This window comes from Hemicordylus capensis, chromosome 1 (genome assembly GCF_027244095.1).
Source record: "Hemicordylus capensis ecotype Gifberg chromosome 1, rHemCap1.1.pri, whole genome shotgun sequence".
In the NCBI taxonomy this organism is placed as follows: Eukaryota; Metazoa; Chordata; class Lepidosauria; order Squamata; family Cordylidae; genus Hemicordylus; species Hemicordylus capensis.
The window spans coordinates 311,397,214-311,420,925 of record NC_069657.1 but is presented as its reverse complement, the minus strand read 5'-3'; the positions used below and the strand labels follow the sequence as shown (position 1 = coordinate 311,420,925).

The window sequence follows — 23,712 nt, the reverse complement described above, 5'->3', positions numbered from 1 at the left end:
GCAGTTCAGGCACAGAGCCATGTCGTTATATTTCACATGGCTGAAAATGTCTCCAAGAGCTAGAGATTTACTGTATTTGCGTATGGAGGAAGGTTAGATGTGTTCCATGATTGCTCTTTGTAAAATGTGTGTTTTGGCAAATTAATTCAGCCATAAATATATAATATATGTAATGTGCAATGTTCTTCTTCCTTGTTTGCGCAGTTGCACAATCCTTTGTTTCCTTAGAATCTCAGCTTTATTCTGTTTCCCAGCCTCTCTTTTGCTGGTGGATACGAGCAATTATTCTTGTTTGCCATTAAGCACCCCTGCTAACGATTCACATTTTCCTTTGGGTTAACATAACTTATTGACCCAGGATGTTGCAATGAGACAGCATTTGCCAAAAGTCTTAGAGTTTATAAAGAGTACACAAATATAGATGCCCTTTAGCTGTAGCTGCAGCCATATGGAAGGCACTTTTCCAGGAGGTATCATTCAGACATAATCCCGGGCTGTGTGGAATTGCCTCATGGACAACAGGTTCCCACATGGCTGTGGCTACCTCTAAAGTGCAGCCTACATAGGAACATAGGAAGCTGCTTTCTACTAAGTCACACCATTGGTCCATCTTGCTCAGTATTGTCTACACAGACTGGTAGCGGCTTCTCCAAGGTTGCAGACAGGAGTCTCTCTCAGCCCTATCCTGGAGATGCCAGGGAAGGAACTTGGAACTTTCTGCAGGCAAGCATGCAGGTGCTCTTCCCAGAGCAGCTTCATCTCCCAAGAGGAATATCTTACAATGATCACATATATAGCCTCCCATTCAAATGTATAGCAGGGTGGACCCTGTTTAGCAAAGGGGACAACTCATGTTTGCTACCACAAGACCAGATCACCTCCGATAAACCCTGCATTTACTTTGGGTTTGTTCTCATGACCAAAATTGGGGTATGAGAAGGGTCCAGACAAGCTCCAAGCCCCAGGCATGCTCCTGAGAAATAATCATATGTTTGCAAAAATTGAGATAGGAGGAGGGGGAGTGATAAAAGTTGTTGACATGACTGGAAGTCCCAGGATGCCCCGTTTGAGTGCGTGGGCCATCCCAGGGAGACCCCCGAGGCTGGGAGGCTTGTTGTAGCCTCCCGATCGGGGGCCTACTCGAGTGCCGCTGCGGCGTGGCACCATGCTGTGGCGGCACACAATCAACTAGATGGGGTTTGCAGAGCACTTGCTCCGCTAACCTCATTTAAAGGGGGTGTACTTACCGAGGTTTGCTGCCAGGAGCCACATGGCTCCCGTGCCAGCACACGACTGTAGGAAAGTGGGCTCGGCTCCCTTAGTCTGCTTTCCCGCGGCCATGAGAATCACCTCACTGGATAGAATACAACAGACGCAGATTCAGATTACTGTTGGGACATAAAACTCATTGGATGACAATGGGCAGGCACATCTTCATCTCTCAGGCTGACCCATCTCATTGTTTCATTGTAAGGATCAATGAAATAAAGAACTGTACAACATTGTTTGTATCCCAAAACACGCATAAAGATGATAAGGGCTATTCACTTTAGTCTATCAAACAACAACATAGGATTTGAGAGAGCAAGCTTGAACCCAGTATAGACATTCTTATGAAAGTAGAGGGGAGATAATCATATTGGTGTTCCCTCAGTATGCCTGATGTCCATGTGCTGGTCATTACATTTGCATAGGAATCTATACATGTGTATTCTAACGCTTGTAGGAACAAATTGTACAGCCTGGCCCCTGCAAAACTGCCATTTATAGATGGTATAATTCCTTGCACATTTGCATCTACACACACAGGATCCTATGCAGAAATGATGTCCAATGCATGGACATTAGCCATTCTGAAAGAGTCAGGTTGGCACGCATGATTACAATCCTTTCCCTCCTTTCATACATGAGTGTCTGCACAGGGTACTGGTCTATTAAGATAGCTGGAATTTTACATTCTATTAAGAATAGGAATTAACACATCAGCTGAAAACACATAGGGTCAGTTAAAAAGGAGATACACACTACTCAGTTAAATGTCGTCCTCAACATATTTAGAAAAACACAGTCATGGTCAGGTTCCATGGAATTCAGTAGGATTGAAGTTAGTCATGATGATGAATATGTCTCAGTTATTTCAGTGGGGTTTAAGAATGACTTTCTCTGTACTTGAGCTGTGATCAACCATTTTAATACCTACTTTAGCTTTGTTAAGGTTGAGCATAATGAGAGCTATCCTGTCTCATAGATATTTATTTGGTAGGATGTCCCATTAATTTAAGTTGAGCATGCTTCCTCCTCAAGCAAGAATACCTAAGGCTGCCATTCTAAAACTAAGTTAATTTGTTGTTTAAATAAGTTAAGCATCAGCAGCTAATTAATAATGGCCTTAATTGAACTTACATTAATGCTACAATTCACAAACTGGTTAAGCAAGAATATGCTTCATTCCTCTGATTTCAGTGGGATTTCCATTTCCATTAAGGGTCTATTCACAAATCATTCAGCAATTGGAAAGAAAATTGTAGCAGGCTGTTACACATGGTTGTAATGCTACTCGTAGTGGGGGGAAAGAAATAAGCAGCAGGTCAGGAACCATTATAACAATCAAAGATCTCTTATTCAGGCCGTTGCTTCTGTACTCCCGCCGTTATACACTTTAGCTCTGTCATATCTTCTAAAGGTATTAAACAATTGCCTTTTTTGGACAAGGTTTTAAAAGTCAAAAATGGTGGAGTCACATAATGAAGAATTAACATTTATATAACTTAGCTGGCAGGGTTTGGTGTTTTCTTTCTTCCTTTCTCCAATCTACTTGAAGCTCAGTTTTATGAAATTCATAAGCCTGTGGCTGTGTTTCAGCAATGAATAAAGCTATAAAACAATATTACCAAACATGGGGCAAGAGTTTAGTTTGATTGATATCCAGAGAATATGACAGAAGAACATCCATTGTGTCTTCTGGGAGTAAAGAGATAATGTGCCAACACTACACACACACACACACGATGGTGATAGAGCTGCATAGCCTTGTAGATATGTGCACAGGGAAACCACTTGCAAAGATACAGTTTATGGCAATTATAGACAGGGCCAGTCTCATAATGAGATAAACTGATGTAGTCCTCTCAGATGGTGGATTATCAGGGGGCAGTTGGTGGTGGCGGTGGCAGCTGCCTCCTACCCATCACCAAGCCACTGGCACTTCAGTAACGCTTAACTGCCTCCACTGCCCTCCTCCTCTGCTGCCTGGTTCAGTGGCAGGATGCTCCGTCCTCCTCCTTGGCACATTGTATTTGGGGGAAAACATTTCTGAGGAGATGCTATAGCCCACCACTCTCTTCTCCTCTCCATTTCAAATGCATTATATCCATTGCATGATATTAGCCTGCATCCCAGGGTCATTCAACATTTGACCAAGGTCCTCTGGTGCAATAAATCCCTTTAGTTATTTTACTTCTACAGTACTCAGAGATACAACCGTGGTTATCTAATGTGGGGAAAAACAGATCATTTACTCTTTTTTATTTTCTGTAGCATCCAGAGGCTTTGAATTTATCCGTTTCCCTGAGAAAACATACACAGGGATACAGGTTTGCTAGGGAGGTGTTTTATTTAATGATCTTTTTTTCAAATCTTTGAGTGTCCTTTAGTAGGTTGCATAAATGGGTAAAACAGATTTAAAAATAAGTTCTTTGTTTTGGAGATGAGCTTTTGTTTGTGGACCTTGCAAACAGAAAAGCTTGCCAAAAACTCAAATACTTTTGGAGGGCTCTTGGCCATTTAGGAGGAAAATCAGACTCGGCAGACTACTGTAATATTAATCTGTGGCACTGAAATCTATTTCACGGACTTTAAAAGGTTCAGGAAGCTCCTGGCACTTCCATCTAAATTGTCCAGTGTTTCATCCTCAGGGGCACCTTTGAGGAAGGAACTATCATTAATTAGTCATTTAGATATTACTTATAATGTTTCTTCAATAAGGAATTTATATGCTACCCTAGCGAAACTGCAGTGTAGACTGTAAAATCATTATCATTTCAAAGGGCTAAGGAGACCTTTAAAAATGATTCAGCTCTTGTTGGACACATTAGCAGCTTCAGTTTAACAGTTCCTATGAAATATACAGTAGTTTGCTTCTACATAAGCTTCAAATAACATAGATTTGGGCTTCATAGCCTTGATGATGATGTTGACCTGCCCCAACATTTTGCTATTAAAAAAATAAACACTGACCCTAGTGATCAAAAGTGCATGAAAAGTGCTTACTCTATTGCTATTGCCTACCCACCAGCATATTGCCACACCCTTGGTATTGCTGCACTCTTCCTACAGATTATTTGATATGTTGCCATATTGTTTGTGCAATGTGGGCCTGTAAACAGCTGCAGGGGGAATTTCTTTCTTATGATCCTATCTCATACAATCTTCAACCATAGTAAGTAATAATTTATTACAGTCTATGACCACTCAACATACACACCAGAATATAAATCAGCATAAAACAAAACAAAATCAAAACAGTAAAACTAGATAACACCATATCAGGTTATGCAAAAAAATCTCAGTTACAACTACACAGTTGTTCCCATCTCACTTTACAGGCTGCTACACAGAATCTTGCTGTCCCTGCTGTGACAACTGCATGTTGATCCTCCAAAAGATAGGAGATGTGATACTCTTCTGATTGACCAGGCCTATATTTCAAAAATGTTTCGAGCCAGATAGTACAAATGCCCCCATAATAGGAACAGTGTAAAAGAACATGTAAGGCAGATTCATTGTCACCCGAACCACATGGACATAACCGGTTCCTTAGCTGTATCCCCTTAAATCTGCTATCCAAAATGGCAGAAGGCAAGGCATTAAACCGCACCAGCGAAAAGGTTCTCCTCTGATTTAAGGTGGTCAAGTGAGTGAGGTATGCAACTGGCTGAAGGTAGTTTGAAAAACCACCTAAATTACTACTGGTGATAACCAGACATAAATCCAATTGCTTCTCCATATCTGCCAAACACTTTTTAATAAATTCGTTGGCAGCATCATGACCCAAAGCCAATAAATATTGTGGCGAGAAGCCATATCTGTCCAAATTATCATAGAGACTCTTGCACCAGGATGAGTGAAACTCATCTTTCAGAACCAAGGGGGCAAGGCCCTGGGGGCAGGCATATAAATTAAGCTAGTAGTTAAATGTACAATGCCACACCTGTACCTCAACTCTGGTCAACTCTGTTTCTAAACACAAGATAGCATTTGATATGCATCTGGGGACTTGAAAAATGGCATGAAGAAATCCAGATTGAACCACTTCTAAAGGCTTAAAATTACAGGTGGGACAAATCTGGACCCCGTACAAAACTGGTGCCAGTATTTTAGCCCGATACACCCTAACTACCACAGGAATTTAATGTCCCCCATTAATGTGAAAGAATTTACATACAGCAGACACACTCCTCTGCACACTTGTGGCCACGTATTCACATTGTGGGCACCACAAACCTTTTGCATGAAAAACTAGACCCAGGTATTTATAGGTCTTAACCTGCTCAACCCTGCACCCATTAATTTTCCATATATGTTGTTTTGGTCTCTTGGCAAATACCATGACCTTGGTCTTTTGTGTATTTATAACTAGTGACTCATATTCACAGAACTGTGTGAGTTTTCTTAATGTCCTCCTCATATCAACTAGTGTTCTTGATAGTATGGCCAAATCATCAGCATAAAGTATAATCGAGCTGGGTCTACCAGCTAGCTTAGGCTGATGGATATCAGGGTTGTCTAAGAGAGGGATTAAGACAATAATACAAAAATTGAACAGAAAGGGAGCTAAAATACATCCTTGCTTAACCCCCTTCTGTGTAGCAACAGTTCAGACAAGTGGCCTTTATTATTACACTCTAAATAAGTTGTTTTCGTATAGAATACAGATGAGGAAGAGTAATCGTGGGGCTATGAAGGTATTGGCCAATTTGCTCCAAAGTCGAGATCTAAGAACAGAATCAAAAGTGCCTTTGAAATCAATAAATACTACGTATAAGGAGGAGGAATTGTTGGTATAGTTTTTCCACTTAGTGTCTTAGATCCAGGGCCTAATCCAATGTAGATCGACCAACACGAAAGCCAGCCTGTTCGTCTCTAAGGATGTTATTTTGCTCTGCCCAATCAATACGCTTGTTACAAAGATGTCTAGCATACACTTTGCTAACTATGCTCAACAAGCTTATTGGGCAATAATTAGATGGATTGGAGTACTGACCATTCTTATGAATAGGGACAACAACAGCTGTGTTCCATTCTTCTGGTGTAAAACCTACCCAATCAATATAGGAGAAGAGATTTGCCAAAAATGGGGCCCACCAATCAGGATCTGCTTTTAATAACTCCGCAGGGATCAGGTCCACTCCAGGTGCCTTGCCTGGTTTTTGTTGGGCCATTAAACTAGCAATTTCTTGAGAGGTGACCAGAGGCCAAGTAGGAAGTGTATCCAAATGACATGGTGGGGTGTATCCCTAGTACAGTTGGCCAGATATATAGTCTTAAAGTATATCACCCAAGTGTCTGCCAAAATATGACATTCCAACTTAAGGGAGCTCCCTTTGGGACTGGCCGACATGATCCTCCAGAATGTTCTCAAATCTTTCATTCTGGAGGCAACATACAACCATTCCCATACCTCCCTTGCTGCAGTTCTCCTTTTTTCCCCTTATCAATGCTTTATACAGCTTCTTCTGATCTAAAATTTCTTAGGCCGTCACTGCATCTGCATCAATCTTCAACCACGTGCACTTAGTAAGTGAGCTGTCTCTTCTCAATGAGCTGGTGCTGAGGACTGATCATTTGGTGGTGCCAATCTCCTTACAAGCAAAAGTGATCAAAATTGCCCAGGAAGGTCACCTGGGCATGCACTTGACTAAAAGGTGAATTAGAGAACATTTTTGGTGGTCAGGTATGGACAAACACACTGAAACTGTAATCAGGCACTGTATGGCGAGTGTTGTATGTGACTAATTGCAAAAGACTTTTACTAAATTACTACCCCATTGATTCCAGTAGACTATCCCAATGGTCCCTGGGGGAAATTTGTTCTTGATATCATGGGGCCTTTTGATAACTAACCTGCAAACCAAAGATTTGTATAGTAATGGTGGGTTACTGGTGGCCACAAGTTTAATTTGCTGACAACATTACTGCAAACAAGGTGATCCAGTTCATGGCTGCAGTTTTTGTGAGAGAAGCTCTTCCTAAAGAACTAGTGACTGACAATGGGACACAGCTTACCTCATTTGAAATGGAACAATACTTGTATGACTATGGGATAAAACACAATACTCTTTCCTTGTACCATCCTTGAGGGAATGGCTTAGTGGAAAGAATGAGCAGATTAGTGAAAGAAAGTTTACAATTATTACAGCAGCAACAACCCTGGAAAGAGCTAATTCATGAAACTCTATTTGCTTATGCAACTACTCCTCATTCTATTACAGGAAAATCACCTTTTGAACTACTGAGAGGACACAATACTACCACCAAACTTACCCAATGGCCACAACTGATAGGGTTTTCCATGCCCATTTCACCCTGAGGATGCAGAGATTCATGATAGGGTAAGGGAGAAGTGACAAAAATGCAAATGGTATGTGAATCAGAAGCAGGATGCAAAACAGCAAACATTTCAGGTAGGGGTCTTTGAGTATGGCTGCCTTATAAAGTGAGAAAGGGATGTTCTTGATATTCTGAACCAAAACAATTAATCAAAATCCAAGGACATTTTGTCATATTGGATGATGGAAAGAAATTGAAGAGTTTGAGACTTTCCAGCATGCATACTAGGAGAAAACAGGGAGGTGGATCTGATTTAAAGCGAGGCCTTTGATCTTGCCCCCAGTTTTGACCTAAAAGATGTCAAGACTTCATCACTGGAGTTTAAATTAATTCAGTTCTGGTTGTTATAAAAGGGTAGGATATGTTGTATTCTATCTAGTAATCTTTTATGTTTTGTTGTGGAGAAGTTTGGACAAATGAGGATAGTGTAGAAAGTGTGTGGGGTGGAGTCAGAAAGGGAAAGGAGAAGGAGAAAATGGAGTTGTTTTTGAATGAACTCTTAGTTAAATCTACATAAGATTTCTTTGTGTTTATGAGGAAAGCAGCTCTAAAATGGTTTCCTTTCCTGCTAAAGTGCAGATGGTGACCATACTTAAAATTTGGACTGCAATCACTTGGAAAAGGGTGAAATATGTTTCACAAACTAGCAGGAAATGCACACTCTCCAAAGCTGTTAAACAGCAAATATTTTGTATAAAATGATTTTTTTTCCCTAGCTTAATAATTTACAGCTAACACACCCTGTATAGTTTATAACAGGAGACCAAATATTTAAATATCAAGGAGTTGTCATTTGGTTTCAATTGAGCAATATTTTATCCTGGCTAGTTTACAGAATTAAAACAACAGCAACAGGATTATGCTCTATATTTTGATTTATTTATTTTTTACAGTGTTTTATCAATGTATATGGGTACACTGACTATGTACTGTATGTATGTGGGGGAGAGACAAATTAACTGAAAGCAGCAACAAATAGTTTGCACAGAGCACTCTGTACAAAATCCAGAAATAAAAAAAGAAGGAGAATGAACAGTTCCTCATTCATGAGTCCAATTTTGGTAACAAGACCAGGTAATTTAAAACTCCAAAAAAAGAAAAATCCCAAGAAAAATTCAAACAAGGGGACTGCCAAAAACATCCCTAGGAGGGGCCTCTGAATCTGCTTTGAAATCTACATTCTGGTTATAATCTGAGGATGAATTCAACATGCCCAAGATGTTCCCAAAATGTAGATGGTCTTATGAGGCGAGACAAGCCCTTAAAGGATGCTGGGAGGCAGTAGCAGACTTGATAGGCTGACTAAAGTAAAATGCAATCCTGACAAGATGGAGGTAGATGTAGCCTAGTAGCTAGGGTTGCCATATTCTGGGTCTCCAAATCCGAGTGCCTAATTTGCATATTATGTAAATTGGTTTGCTGATTGTTTGCATATGCAAATTAGCAGCCGCCCTTTCCAGTTGGCTAGTATTTGCTCTAGATATCTACCAACAATAGTTGGGGAAGATATCTTTGCCTGACTATTTTCCTTGACATCAGCAATAGAACCAAAAAAAAACCCCAAAAGCACAGCTTTAATTAAGGCTGCAATTCTGTACACACTTATTTGAAAGAAAATCTGATTGAAACCAAAGGTGCTTACTTCTAAGTAGGCTTACACTGAATGTAAAGCCAAGAAAGTCCTTAAACTTTACAATACACAGGTAGGCAGGTAGTGATTCACATCAAAAGCAAGCTATACTCTAAACTGCCGGATAGAGATCCCCTGCTGATAACAAACAAAGGCAACATTCCTGAGGGGATTACTGTACTTGTGAAAGTGAAACCCTGTGAAACCCTCCCAGCTAGCCTCCTGTGCTCTTCCTTTCTTAATTCATTTCCAGTGGCTGAGCAGGGTAGTGACTGCACATTTTGCTCCATAACTCTGCTTCTACAAGGGCTAGAGCTTAGGTTTTTTAAAAAGAAAGCTGAAATCCGGGCGAATCCAGGTGGGCTAAGCGATCTGGGTGAGATGCTTAAAATCCAGGTGATACCTGGAATTCGGGGGGGCATGGCAACGCTATAGTAGCCAGCCTTTCTTATTAAGTAGGGCAATCATATTTCTAGGTGGACCTTTTGTTTTTATTGTTTTCTGTTGGTGCAAAATGCCAGCTAAATTTCTTTCCCCCTCTCACTGCTGGAGGAGGATGCGAAGGAGAAGGGGAAGTGAAAAACAGTTGAGTTAACAGAACATTCATTGTGAACACCAGGAATTACATTAGTTTAATTTTTTATTTTTTAAAAAATGTTTTTCCGTAAGAAATAAGAATATGAAGCTTGAAGTTGATGTTGGATCAGGTATCTCAGTTTCAGATTCTACCTGAAGAACAAACTTGTACATACTCTAGCTCCTAATGAGCCCCTGGTGGTGCAGTGGTAAAACTGCCGCCCTGTAACCAGAAGGTTACAAGTTCGATCCTGACCAGGGGCTCAAGGTTGACTCAGCCTTCCATCCTTCCGAGGTCGGTAAAATGAGTACCCAGAATGTTGGGGGCAATATGCTAAATCATTGTAAACCGCTTAGAGAGCTCCAGCTATAAAGCGGTATATAAATGTAAGTGCTATTGCTATTGCTAATAGTTTCTGGAAGGACAGAGAGGAAATAAAGACGTTGAGGGTCCCTCTTTCTAATCTTGTTTTTGGCTTCTCTTTAAACTTTTATTCCTGTCAGACAACCAGGGAAAAATTTTTAATTTTTAATTTTTAACTTATCAAGCAAATGAAAACTATGAAAAAGAACTGGAACTTTTTACTGGTTGCTGGGTAGATTTTTTTTCTGCCCAGAAATCCTGAAAAGGCCTTATGCAGTCCTTCAATGGGACTGGGAGGCAGAGAGAGCCCTTATGCTTCTCTTGAAGAGGATACATCAGGAAAAGAGGAAGGTAGGTTTCACACACACACACACACACACACACCACTTAAAATGGTACAAGGCCTTTTATTACTGAAGGAAAAATTAGAATTTCTTGTACAAATCTTTTCCCTCCTCCATTCCAAATTTAGTCATAAGTTAGTCACTAAACTGAATTTACTGATAAAGAAAGTAAGCTCCTTCTTTTATCATTTTCCACATTCCAAGGAATTTGCTGTGGTTAGCAATTGCCTACAGTTGCTCACTGGGCAAAAGTTCCTTTGTGGAGGAGTGTGTGAGAATCCAGTTAGTGAAAAGAGTATTACTCATTATGCATAAAATTAAAAAAATCAATACGTTTATTTCATGGAAATGTCAAAATGTAATCCCTTTAAAGTATGCAACGTGATTTTAAAACACTCTTAAAGGAACAGAAAATTGAAGCTAGGGATCTATATAAAGTAAAAAACTTCCATAGAAATTTAGAAAACCATTAGGTGCAATAGGGCAAATCCTTGGAGAATGGATGACACTATGAGGCACAATGGAGAAATGGTACATTATAAAGCAGCTTCATACATTCCGTAGACTTCAACATTTCAGAGCTGGGACTCATGTCTAAATCTGTCCAGCAAATGGGATCCAATCATATATTTTTTTGGCCATTTTTTCTCTGCCCCCCCTTACCCTTTCTGTCTTTCCATCTTTGTGCTACTGTCTTTCACTTGCCTTTTAAAAAACTTCATCAAAGTAAAGTAAAACTATAGTCATTCCACCAGCACAGTCCACCTTAGGACAAGAGAGATGTCATGAGCCACCATTTGAGATTAACGTGGTAGGGTATTGAAAGCTTTAAAGTGGAGGGGGGGAGAAACATTAAACTGCTACCCCTGTTAAACCAGTCAAAATCTTTACACAAATTTGTAGCCAGATTTTCAAGGAATATATGGAGACTGTTCTCATGCTCAGACCATACCGGGCTAACGAAGCCAAGCCTGGACTTTCCTGCACGTGAGAACCAGCAGGATCATGCACAATCCCGGTGATGCCTCGGTGTCAAGCCTGCCAAGCCAGCCACCCTCTTAAATGGAGTTAAGAAAGCTAGAACTCTCTTAGCCTCATTTTTTTAATCAACTGGCAGCCCCAGCTGCTTCGGGCTGGGAAACTGCAGGGCTCCTGGCCAGTGTCATGGAAATCCCCATAAGCATGGTACTGTAAAACCATCCTGAAGTATTAGCAATGAATCTAATATCGAATATGAATATGATTTTTAATACTCATATTCATATTTTTAATATGAATATCACTAATCACTAATCAACCTTTATTACAGTCAGACCAGCATAAAATCACATGTTAAATGAGGGTGATACTAGAAGGACTAATAGAAAATACAAGTTAAAAGTTACATGTTAAAAAATACAGGAGGATAAAGGTGACTGCAAATATGATGATAGATATCATGAAAAGGCTAAAATTAAAGATTATTGCAATTTAAAAAGAGACAAGCTAAAATAGATAAAAATTACATATATGCACATTAATGCAGTCCAGTTCAATTTTATTACAGTCATTGACCAGAAAAGAGAACATAAAAAATACACATAACAATATCAATATAACAAATATAAATAAAATAAAGGAATAAGATTATAATTAAACATGGTAAAATATCCAGCTAAGGACTATTCATAACCTCCAGATGTATCCTACCCACAATGTAACAAAATGTGGCAACCTTCCACTGTCAGGCTATTAATACTAAAGAACTAAAACTGCTAAAAATAAAATAATACTATTTCTATCATAAAAATGCACAGAAAAGATAAAAAGGGGAGTATAAAATGGCAATAGAACTGTAAAATCCAGATTAAAAATGATAAAAAAAATAAAAAGCAATAAAGATATGAATATGATTTTTAATAAACTGTTTTTGATGATGACAACAACAACCTCACCACCGCCACCTTTGGAAGAATGTCTTTGTTCTGAACTCAGAGAGATATTTTTAAATGGGGGGAAAAATTCAAAATTTTAGCTTGTGATTTGACAACTTGGCTCTCCATCATACATTCTGATGAGATGTTTTATGTGGACATGAAATTTTCTTTAAAAAAAAAAAAAAAACAAGAACTTGATGAGAACTTTTAAAAGGCTGCAAATAAGAGAGGGCTTATTCATACACCCTCTATTTATTTACATTGATTCTACAGGGCTGTGTGAAATGTTAGCAATTTCAGATCAGGCCACTGTCTAGCCCACATCACAATTGGCATGGATTGGCTTCTGAGACAGTCTGGTTATGGAAGCCAAGGACTGAATGGTCATAAAGGCTGACCTGTGCTGCAGCCCTATAATTCTGCCTGGCAGCACAAAAGGTTCTCATCATCTTCTACAAGAAGGAAATTTTAGTAGAAGAGTTTTAAAGCCTACATGAACCACAGTCCAAGAAAGAGGTTACGCATGCTGAAGCTCATTGATTTTAGGGCACCTTGGGCTATGGCCTATATCTTTAAACATATTGAGTTATTTTTCTAGATCTCCTATTTTCATGCAAGGTATCACACTAGTTAAAAAGGCACCAACAAAAAGAACAGTGGCATATAAAGAGCTGCTCTGTGCTAGCTTAGTAGTGTCCGAATTAGGGGTGAGCTACACATTTGAAGGAGGGTTGCTGGCATACTCTGCTCAAATTACTGAGAGTAGGCCTCTGTCTCAGTTCAGCTCATCTGTTCATACTACACAGCCCTCCATAATCTGCTACTACATCCCAGCCCTGCAAGGGAAAAACCTCACCTTGGGAATGGAGTAGCAGACAACCAGAGGCATATCTCGGGAAAATAGCGCCTAAGGCAAGCACTGAAATTAAGCCCCCTGTCCAAACATCTGATACCCATCTTTCAGATAACTTTACCATAATATCAGCTGAAAAATGCAAGTCAAGCTTGTTAATCTTTTAATATTTCAAGAACTATTTGGCAGTGGACATAGCCAGACCAAAAATGCTGGAAAACTACAAATTTCAGTACGCTGGGGCTCATGAAATACCCAAATACTATATGGAGGTGTACTTGGAAAACTAAACAGAAGTGCCTGTCTAATTCTCTACTATGCATTGTAGCATCACTATTACATAAGTTTTAAAAATAAATGGAGAATTTGGCTTTTCCCAGTTACTCTGAAAATAATTAAAGGATATGCAGAGTAAACTGTGTCACTGCTTGGAATATATTCTAGTATTTCAGAAAGACAGTTAAAATGAGAGAAAGAGAACAAGAAACTCCCAGTGGGCCTTAATACTAAGGATTTCACACTGATTCAAAGACAAACTCACCATTAATAGCCATATTATGAAGACATCACATTTAACTCACTTATCACAAGAAGCAAAGTAAGAGCAAATGAATACAATCCTTGCTCATAAGCTTCAGCTCAGTATTCACAAGCCCTGATTCTCTGTACATAGTGCCAAACTGAATATGTGTACAGTGACGTGTGTGTGTGTGTGTGTGTGTGTGTGTGTGTGTGTGTGTGTGTGTATAACCTGTAGCCCCTTTGGGCGGCTTCCTAAAGGCCGTGGGGGGTCTGCAAAGGTTCCTCCTCCCCCCGCTGGCCTCTAGGGCCTCACTGGGACCATTTGAGCATGTGTAGTGGCCATTTTTATTTTTATTTTTTAAAAAAAACCAGCCACTGAAAACAAAATGGCTGCCGCACAGGCTCAAATGGCTCTGCAAGGCATGGCATGGCCTAGGGCTTCACAGAGGCCATTTGAGCATGCATGGCGCCTCCCCCTTCATGTGGCGCCCGGGGCACATGCCCTGCCTGCCCTACCATACATACGCCCCTGCAGACAACAGAGAGTTCCAGTGAAGACTAGAGGAAACCTACAAGTGTCTCATCTATCTTTCCCCATTATACCATCCATGAGGGCTGAATTACAAGCCTCCTAAAGCCCCAGTGGGAAGACACTACATCTCCAATTAGATGCATTGTGGGTTCTGAAGCATTCAGCAGGAAAACTTGAAGGGCCCAATTTTCAGGGTGTGCACTAGGGTGTGTGTCTGTTTATTTGTATATTTATTGTATTTCTATACCGCCTGACATAAGAGGTGTGCACAAAACCTGTTTGCCTGGTTCAGTTAGAGTCCAACCCAGACTCGAACTGAACTGGACATGTTCAGTTTTGTGCCCCCTGAACAGACCCCAGCTCGGCTTGAATTTGAGCTGGTTTGTAGGTGGCTATTCTGAAGGCCGCTGCACAGGTGTCATAGCCATTTGCACAGCCTGGGGCCAAGGTGCATGCATGGTAGCCTCCAGAATGGCCACTGCCACCAGAAGAAGGGCCTGCATGGCCTGAAAATTGACCAGAATGGACCTTTGAAGGGGAAAGGCCAGCAGGGGGAGGGAGAGATGGCAGAGACCCCACCTCGTGGTATGTGCAACCCAAAGCAGTGTGCATAAGTTAAAATACAGCAAATATAAAAACTGGATAAAATGATTGAAATAATTATGATATAAAACCTATTAAAATAAATTAAAAGCCCGAGAAAACAGGTGCATCTTAAGGGTCTTTTTAAAAACAGCCAGGGATGGAGAGACTCTGATTTTAACAGGGAGTGCATTCCAGAGCCCTGGAGCAACCACAGAGAAGGCCCGAGTAGCCACCAAACTATGGTGGCAGCCATAACCGGACCTCCCCAGATTATCTTAATAGGCAGGAGGGTTCATGACAGAGGAGGAATCTGAAATACCCTGGACCCAAACTGTTAAGGGCTTTGTAGGTAGTAACAAGCACTCTGTTTTTTGCTCAGAAACTAATTAGCAGTCAGGACAGTTCTTTTAAGACCTGTGCTATATGGTATGTTCAGGTTATCATGAAGACCAATCTGTTTGCTGCATTCTGAAGCCACTGTAGTTTCTGGACTATTTACAAAGGCAGCCCCACATAGAATGCATTACAGTACTCAAGTCTGGAGGTTATATACCAGCATATGTACAACTATTTTAAGGTCATTTCCCTCCAGAAATGGGCATAACTGACATATCAGCTGACTCTGATAAAAAGTGCCCCCGGCTGTTGCCTCAACCTGAGAAACCAGATAGAGTTTGGGATCGAGGAGAACTTCCAGGCTATGCACTTGTTCTTTCTGTGGGAGTGTAAGTCCTTCCAGAATAAGGAGATTGAAACTGTCTCTTGAATTCTGACACACTCACCCCACAGTCAGTACTTCGATCTGATTTGGATTCAACTTCAGTTTGTTATCCCTCATCCAGCCCATTACCACCTCCCAGCTGGCTTTTAGGGAAGTTATGGCATTACTTTATGAAGTTAATTGGGACAAAGATTTGGGTGTCAAAAGAATACTGATCATCACATCTCCTGATAATTAATCCCAGTGGTTTCAGGTAGATGTTAAAAAGCATTGGAGACAGTATCAAGCCTTGGGGAACTCTGTACATTAACTCCCACTTTGCAGAGCAACAGTCACCAAGTGATGCCATCTGGAATCTGCCAAAGAGATAGGAACAGAACCACTATAAAACAATGCCATCCAATCCCAACTCCTTCAGGTAATCCAGAAGGATACGTTGGTATCGAAAGCCGCCAAGAGATGCAAAAGGGTCAACAGATTACTCTGTCAAAACCCAATTGGAGATCATTCATCAGTCCAACTAAGGCAGTCTCTACCCCTTAGCCTGCCCAAAAGCCAGTTTGAAATGGGCCTAGATAATCTGTTTTCTCCCAGACTGCCTGGAGATGAGAGGCCACCACCCTCTATCACCTAGCCCAACCATGGAAGATTGGAGACAGGTCTATAATTGGCTAACTGAGGTATCCAATGCAGACTCATCCCTAGTCTGAATGCACTCACTGTATTATTTATTTATTTATCTATCTATCATATTTTTATATCACTGGATATGTATATCTCTAGGCGATGTACAAAATTTAAAACAATATAAAAGTATAAACATTAAAATTCCACAATAATAAAAAAACTCATAAAACAAGTTATTAAAACAAATTATTAAAATTAATTCCAGTTAAAAACCTGTGAGAACAGGTGTGTCTTGAGGGTCTTCCTGAAAACAAACAGAGAAGGAGATGCTCTTACTTCAACAGGGAGCATATTCCAAAGCCCCAGGGCTGCCACAGAGAAAGCCCAGTCCCGAGTCACCACCAAATGATCTGGCAGCAACGTTTGTATTATGAATTAAGGGCCATCTACAGTACGGATGACAAACACAAGTCCTGTAACAATAGCTACTGCTTTTTCCTTGAAAAGAGTATGTGTTACGTGGACATGTGAGGTAACCACTGATGGTGGGCAAAAAGGCTGTCAGCTGCAACAGAAGTGATGCATCAGGTAGGGAAGGGAAATTCATATGTATCATCTGCTGATCACTTGGAAAACATATACGCACCCTTCCACCTTGCAGTGGAGAAGAGTGGTGGCTCCTGGTCCCAAGTGTACCAATGAAAGCATAGATCAACATGCAGCCAGAGCAGGTATGTAAACAGAGGGAAATAATTCCACAATTTTTCAGAGTGCCCAGGTGGTCTGGGCAACTAATTGGAATCAGAGAATCATATCCAGTCCTGTTTGCCCATACTGCAATCCTACACATGCATGCACACATGAAGCCCAACTGGCCCCTAAGGACAGATCAATATTTTTCTTTGTATTGATAAATTTTTATATAGCTGTCCGGCTATACAACCGTGTTTCCCTTACCAAGCCTGGCTAGGCTTATCAGGTCCGGCCTTAGAGCAGGGACAGGGAGGGAGTCGAGCATCAGTCTGTGCCTCCTCCATCCCAGGAGTCTGTGACACTCTCCACCTCTCCAGGGATCCCTGACACTCTCTACCAGCCAGCCTCTTATCCCCGGCTGGCTCCTTATATGCCTCCTCACAGGCGATGCATTGCCTGCCCCCAATTATGGGGCCAACGCCCCTCTTTATTACCTGTAATTGACTACACTTTACAGCTGTTGCCAATGCCTTTCACCCTCTGGAAGCCATAAAAGGGAAGAAGACTTCCTTCCAAAATTGGAAGGCCTGTCCAAATGAAGAGAATAGAAAGGAACACAAACTCTGGCAAAAGAAATGCAAGGTGACAATAAGGGAGGCAAAAAAAAAAAAAAAAGAGTTTGAGGAACATTTAGCCAAAAGCATCAAGGGGAATAACAAAAACTTAATTAAATACATCAGATGCAGGAAACCAGACAAGGAGGCGGTTGGACCATTAGAAAATGAGGGAGAGAAAGGAGGGTATGGAGGTAGCAGAGAAGCTGAATGAGTTCTTTGCATCTGTCTTCACGGCAGAGGATACTGAGTATATACCTGTTCCTGAACCAGGCTTTTTAGGGATGGAGACTAGAGTGCTGAGTCAGATAGAAGTGCCAAGAGATGATGTTCTAAACTGTCTGGGAAAACTGAAAGCTAACAAATAACCAGGGCCTGATAGCATCCATCCAAGAATCCTCAAAGAACTCAAATGTGAAATTGCCGACCTCCTTGCTAAAATATATAACTTATCCCTGAAATCAGGCTCTGCACCAGAGGACTGGAGAGTAGCAAATGTAACACCGATTTTCAAGAAGGGATCCAGGGGCAATCCGGGAAATTACAGGCCGATTAGCCTAAAGTCCGTTCCAGGCAAATTGATGGAAAGCATCCTCAAAGATAAAATTGTAAAGCACCTAGAAGAACAGGCCCTGCTGGGAGTGAACCAGCATGGCTTCCGCAAAGGTAAATCTTGCCTCACCAACCTTTTGGACTTCTTTGAGAGTGTCAACAAGTGTGTGGATCAAAGTGATCCAGTTGACGTAGTATACCTGGACTTCCAAAAAACTTTCGACAAAGTTCCTCATCAAAGACTCCTGAGGAAACTTAGCAGTCATGGGATAAGGGGACAGTACATGTGTGGATTGCTAATTGGTTGAAAGACAGGAAACAGAGAGTAGGTATAATTGGAGAGTTTTCTCAATGGAGGGAAGTAGAAAGTGGGGTCCCCCAGGGATCTGTACTGGGTCCGGTGCTTTTTAATTTATTCGTAAATTATCTAGAAGCAGGGGTAAGCAGCGATGTGGCCAAATTTGCAGATGATACCAAACTCTTTCTGGTAGTGAAATCCAAAACAGATTGCAAGGAGTTCCAAAAGGATCTCTCCAGACTGGGGGAGTGGGTGACAAAGTGTCAAATGTGGTTCAATGTTAGCAAGTGTAAGGTGATGCACATTGGGACCAAAAAACCCAACTTATATGCTGATGGGATCTGAGCTGTCGGTGACTGAGCAGGAGAGGGATCTTGGGATCGTGGTGGACAGCTCGTTGAAAGTGTCGACTCAATGTGCGTCAGCTGTGAAAAAGGCCAATTCCATGCTAGGGATCATTAGGAAGGGGATTGATAATAAAACGGCTAATATTATAATGCCCTTATACAAAACTATGGTGCAACCACACTCGGAATACTGCGTACAATTCTGGTGACCACATCTTAAAAAGGACATTGTAGATCTGGAAAAGGTACAGAAGAGGGCAACCAAGATGATCAGGGGCCTAGAGCACCTTTCTTATGAGGCAAGACTGCAACACCTGGGGCTTTTTAGCTTAGAAAAAAGACGACTGCGGGGAGACATGATGGAGGTCTATAAAATCATGCATGGCGTGGAGAAAGTGGAGAGAGAGAAATTCTTTTCCCTCTCACACAACACTAGAGACAGGGGTCACTCCATGAAATTGATTGCCAGGAGGTCTAGGAACAACAAACGGAAGTACTTTTTCACACAACACGTGAACCACTTGTGGAACTCTCTGCCACAGGATGTGGTGACAGCCAACAGCCTGGATGGCTTTAATGGGGGTTTGGATGACTTCATGGAGGAGAGGTCTATCAATGGCTACCAGTCGGAGGGCTGTGGACCACCTCCAGCCTCTGAGTACCAGTTGCAGGGGGATTTTGGCAGGAGAGAGGGCACGCCCTCAACTCCTGCCTGTGGCTTCCAGTGGCATCTGGTGTCCACTGTGTGAAACAGGATGCTGGACTAGATGGGCCTTGGGCCTGATCCAGCAGGGCTGTTCTTATGTTCTCCTCTGTCCTCCTGCTTAGACCCCTCCCTTCGGGAGGCATGCTGCTGATGTTATCCTTGCATGCCCCCCCCCTTCGGCCTTATTAGGGCTCTGCTACTCCTCCACTGGAGCTGAGCCCCTGCCCATTGGCAGTCTTTCCTCCATCTCTCCCTGACTGCCACCCATCCCGGTCACCGTGGGCCCTCTCACTGTGGGCCCTCTCACCACTCCGATCTCAGATGTAAGGACAGACGGCCTCACTGGACAACAGCCTTTCATAACAAATTCAGTTGAAGGCAGTTCATATCACATCCATTATACAGCATGTCTACACTGCAGTCTTATATTGGTTTAACTGTCATGATGTTTACCCATCATAGCCTCAAAGAATCCTGGGAATTCTAGTTTGAATGAGGACACTGAGAAATCTCATTACAGACACTACAAACTGATTTAATTTCTTTCCCCAGGAAATCCTGTGAACTAATTACTAGCAGCACCAAAGGATGACTAGCAATGGGTGAACAAGCCAACACAGCTCAAACAGTGCAAAGAAGGAGAAGGAGAAGAAGAACTTTCACTTCATCTCACAGACAGTATTTTTAAAACCAGGGATGGTTCCTTCAGGAGGCAAGGTAAGGTGGTCACCTTAGGCAGCTGAGTATTGGTGTGTCAAAAGAGCAGCAAGATTCCCCCCCATTGCCACCATCAGGCAGCTGTTCAGAACCAATCTGACCCTTGCAGGCTTTTCAAGGAGTGCCTTTTCTTGCAGAAAAGCATAAGGGGAGAAGGGGAGGCTGCTGGCAACCTTCAGACCTCCTTCAGGCCCCCTGCAAAATCTCCAAAGCTTGCAATGGTCCGTTTTGAAATAGGGTGAGCCCCCATTAGGGACGTGGGTCCAGGCAGCATTTGGCACCTCCCCTCAGGCAGCACAGTACCTTGGGCTGTAGGCATGGGCCCAGTGGAATTAAAAATTAAGGGAAAGATGAAAACATGTGAAATAAAGTTAATCAGGGAATAAAGACCACCTGATGTATACCATACCCCCAAAGTCACTTTATGAGCCTTTTCTCATGATTTGTGAGAAGGGCTTGAAGGGGCGAGGGGAGGAAGCCTTGAAAAGCCTACCCAACCCCTGCAAAGGACCCTCTCCTTGTTGCTGGACAGGCGGATCACCCATCCAGATGATTGCCAGCTTCTGTCAGCAACAGGGAGGTTTAGGGGCACTGTGGGGAGTGTTGCAAAGCCAGCTGAGAAGCAGCTGGTGTGTGGGTGCAGCACAGAGCTGTGTGGCAGCCACACACAATCAGTTAGCCTGGGTGAATGGTGCGTTTGCGCCCTTAAGGTGGGCTAACAGCCAGGGCTCCTTTGCGGGTTTGCCTCCATGCCACCGATGGGAGCTGCATGGCTCCTGGTGGTTCTCACGTGCAAGCAAAACTGGGCTGGGCTTCCCTAGCCTGGTTTTGGCTACACGTGAAAACAGCCTCTATATATTTCTTCCCTGGTGGAGAAAGAAGTTTAGAACTCCTTAGTGTTGGATTTAGGCCACTGTGAAAAATATGGTAGTAAAGTGCTGCTGCTCTGGTTTTATTTATTACCCTGCCCTATATTTAAAAGAGCAAACTGGTCTAAATGTCACTACAATTAAAAATAAAGTCAAGGAATATACAAGGAAATTTAGCATGCAAACAGTTAGCAAGTTTTTACTGCCTGTTATTAGTTGGCTACATGTTTTTAATACACAATGAGATGAGACACTAGACACTGAACACTTCCTTAAAACAGCAAGAAATATTGCATAGCTCTTCCCACACTTCAGTTAGAATAACAGAATTTTCAAAGCTGAAGAACAATTTAAATGGAAAACACTTAAGTAGTAATGAGGGAGTGCGTGACAGTTTCCCATAAGGCTAGAATTTGCCTTGGACACAACATAATCTCAGCATAAAAGTAAAAACACTGCTCTAAAGAAAGTTTATGGAACTTAACAGACTCTTTGAATTACTAATACTTTTTATTATATGAGCAACATGTGGCAGGATTCATTTTCAGATAGCTTTTGATACAAGGGATGTGGAGAAAATTTTCCAAAGTGGAAATCATCTCCAAATTTCTGGGATTTCAGAGTTCCCCCAAGGAGAAACTGAAATTCACCCTTAATTTCAGGGCATCCTCTCATAGAATCTGAAATCATCTCCTAATTTAAGTGTTCCTCTCAAGGACCCTTTTCTAGAGATGTTCACGGAACAAATTTTTCAATTTGTTTCAAATTCAAATTGAATTCTGAAAATTCATTTCAAATTTGAATCAAGTTAGAATCTTGTCTGGAAATTCAATTCAAATGTGAATCAAATTTGAATCGATTTGACCCTGTTTTGGCAGCTTTCTTAAACAATCAGGAGGCCTGAATGGTTTTTAAAAGGGTCATGAGCTCACTCGATAGAAGACGCTGGCCAGAAATATATGACACAATAGCCAGTAGCTCAAGTTTCAGTTTTACTGCTAAATAATCAGGTTTAACAGTCTCACCAAGAATACAGAAGTGAGGCGTGAGAAGCCCAAATGCCAAAGTCACAATCTCTCCGACAAAAGCTCCAAGCAGATTTGACGTGTTGTCTCCAGCAGTTTGTTCAAGGCACAGGCTGCCTGATTTATAGTCAGCAGCCACATGCAATTAATCAACACTCCACCCCTGCCAGCTGCCATAGATTCAATCCAGTTCCTGTCTTCTCAACAGCCAACTACTCCTCCATAATTCCTCACCTGCTGCTTACGTTTTTCCTATCTGCGTTCTCAAGGAGATAGTGGCCATTCAATCTTTGGCTCAGATCCTGACCCTTCTCTCCAAAGATCACCTGGCCCTGCTGGCCCCTGCTGTGCCAAACACTTGCCCTGGCCTGTCTCAATTACCTCCCCATTCACATTACTGGCCAGCTCCTCCTCAGGTACCTCCCCACTTTCTTCTAAGTCACCTGCCCCCCACTCCTCTCCAGTGCATGACACAAGGTGCCAAATGCCTCTTGGATTAAATTCAAATTGAATTTTGAAGATTCAAATTCAAATCAAATCACCCTTTTAAGGGGTGATTTGATTCGAATTCGAATCACTCAAATCACCAAGATTTGAGTCAAATTGATTCAGATTCGAATCAATTTGCTCATCCCTGCACTTTTCAGAAAACATTCTCAGATAATGACTCCATACACATGTCAGGCTGCTTATGTTAGTGAAATAAAGACTGGCAGCTATTATAGTCAGAAATGCCCCTCACAGAAAGGCACTCTTTTATTTGTTTATGTCTGACACCTGTTGATCCGGTCTGGACTGGGGTGGCTCCCTCATGAGCCAGGTGAGGCAATGGCCTCAGGCAGCAAACCATGGAGTGATGAGTGTGGGCACCCTTCCCCCTCCCACACTGTGGGAATCGCCTCACGTGCCTCCGCTGCCCCACCACAATTCTGGTGCTTTCTTCTCACCTCATTGACCCGTGCTGTCCCCACTCTCCAGGCCTTCTACCCCCCTCGCTGCCTGAGGCTGTTGCCTCGCCTCACCTCACCTCATAGTGGTGCACTGCTGCATAAGGAAACTTGAAAGAACATAAAGCATGGTATTAACAGATAGGCATGTAGTTTGTACAGGTGGTGGAATTATATGCACTCATACATTGAAGTGATAATATGAACTGGGGTCTGCTGGGACATCAGGAGTGTGCTGAATTTCACTTGTAACACAGTCATCCTCTAGCAACTGTACACTGCTCAGAACTGGAATTTACAAGAGAGAACAACAAATGTAGGAAGCTAATAGTAGAAGCTGTACTGTTGTTCTTGAGTGTGATGATTCCATGGATTTATGAAGGTTTAAAGCTGTGCTACTAGAACAGACTAAGATCATTCACTGGCCAATCATGAGGTGAGGCAACCCTATAAAAACAACACCAGTCAGTTATAATCTGAAACAATGAAACAGCAGGTGATGTGTAAGTGACTTAAACTGCCTTAGATGATATCTGAATGCATCCCAAGAAATTCAAGTTAGACAGTGTGTTCAAAGTTTTTCTAGTTTTACTCCCTATTCAGGGATTTAATTCAAACAGAAAATCATAGAACTTCCTGCACATTCAGATTAGTCCAGATTCAAAT

At 41.8% G+C, this 23,712-nt stretch overlaps 1 long non-coding RNA gene across 2 annotated transcripts in view; it reads right to left on the bottom strand.

The window, feature by feature from the left end:
• Positions 1 to 23,712, bottom strand: part of LOC128339536 (uncharacterized) — a 60,803-nt gene that overhangs the window by 19,709 nt on the left and 17,382 nt on the right. The window contains exon 3 of one of the 2 annotated variants that reach the window (XR_008313077.1): positions 21,635 to 23,493. The exons of the other annotated variant lie outside the window; for it this stretch is intronic. This is a non-coding gene — a long non-coding RNA (uncharacterized LOC128339536). Of the gene's footprint in view, positions 1 to 21,634; positions 23,494 to 23,712 lie in introns of those variants that run through there. 2 annotated transcript variants of the gene reach the window in all.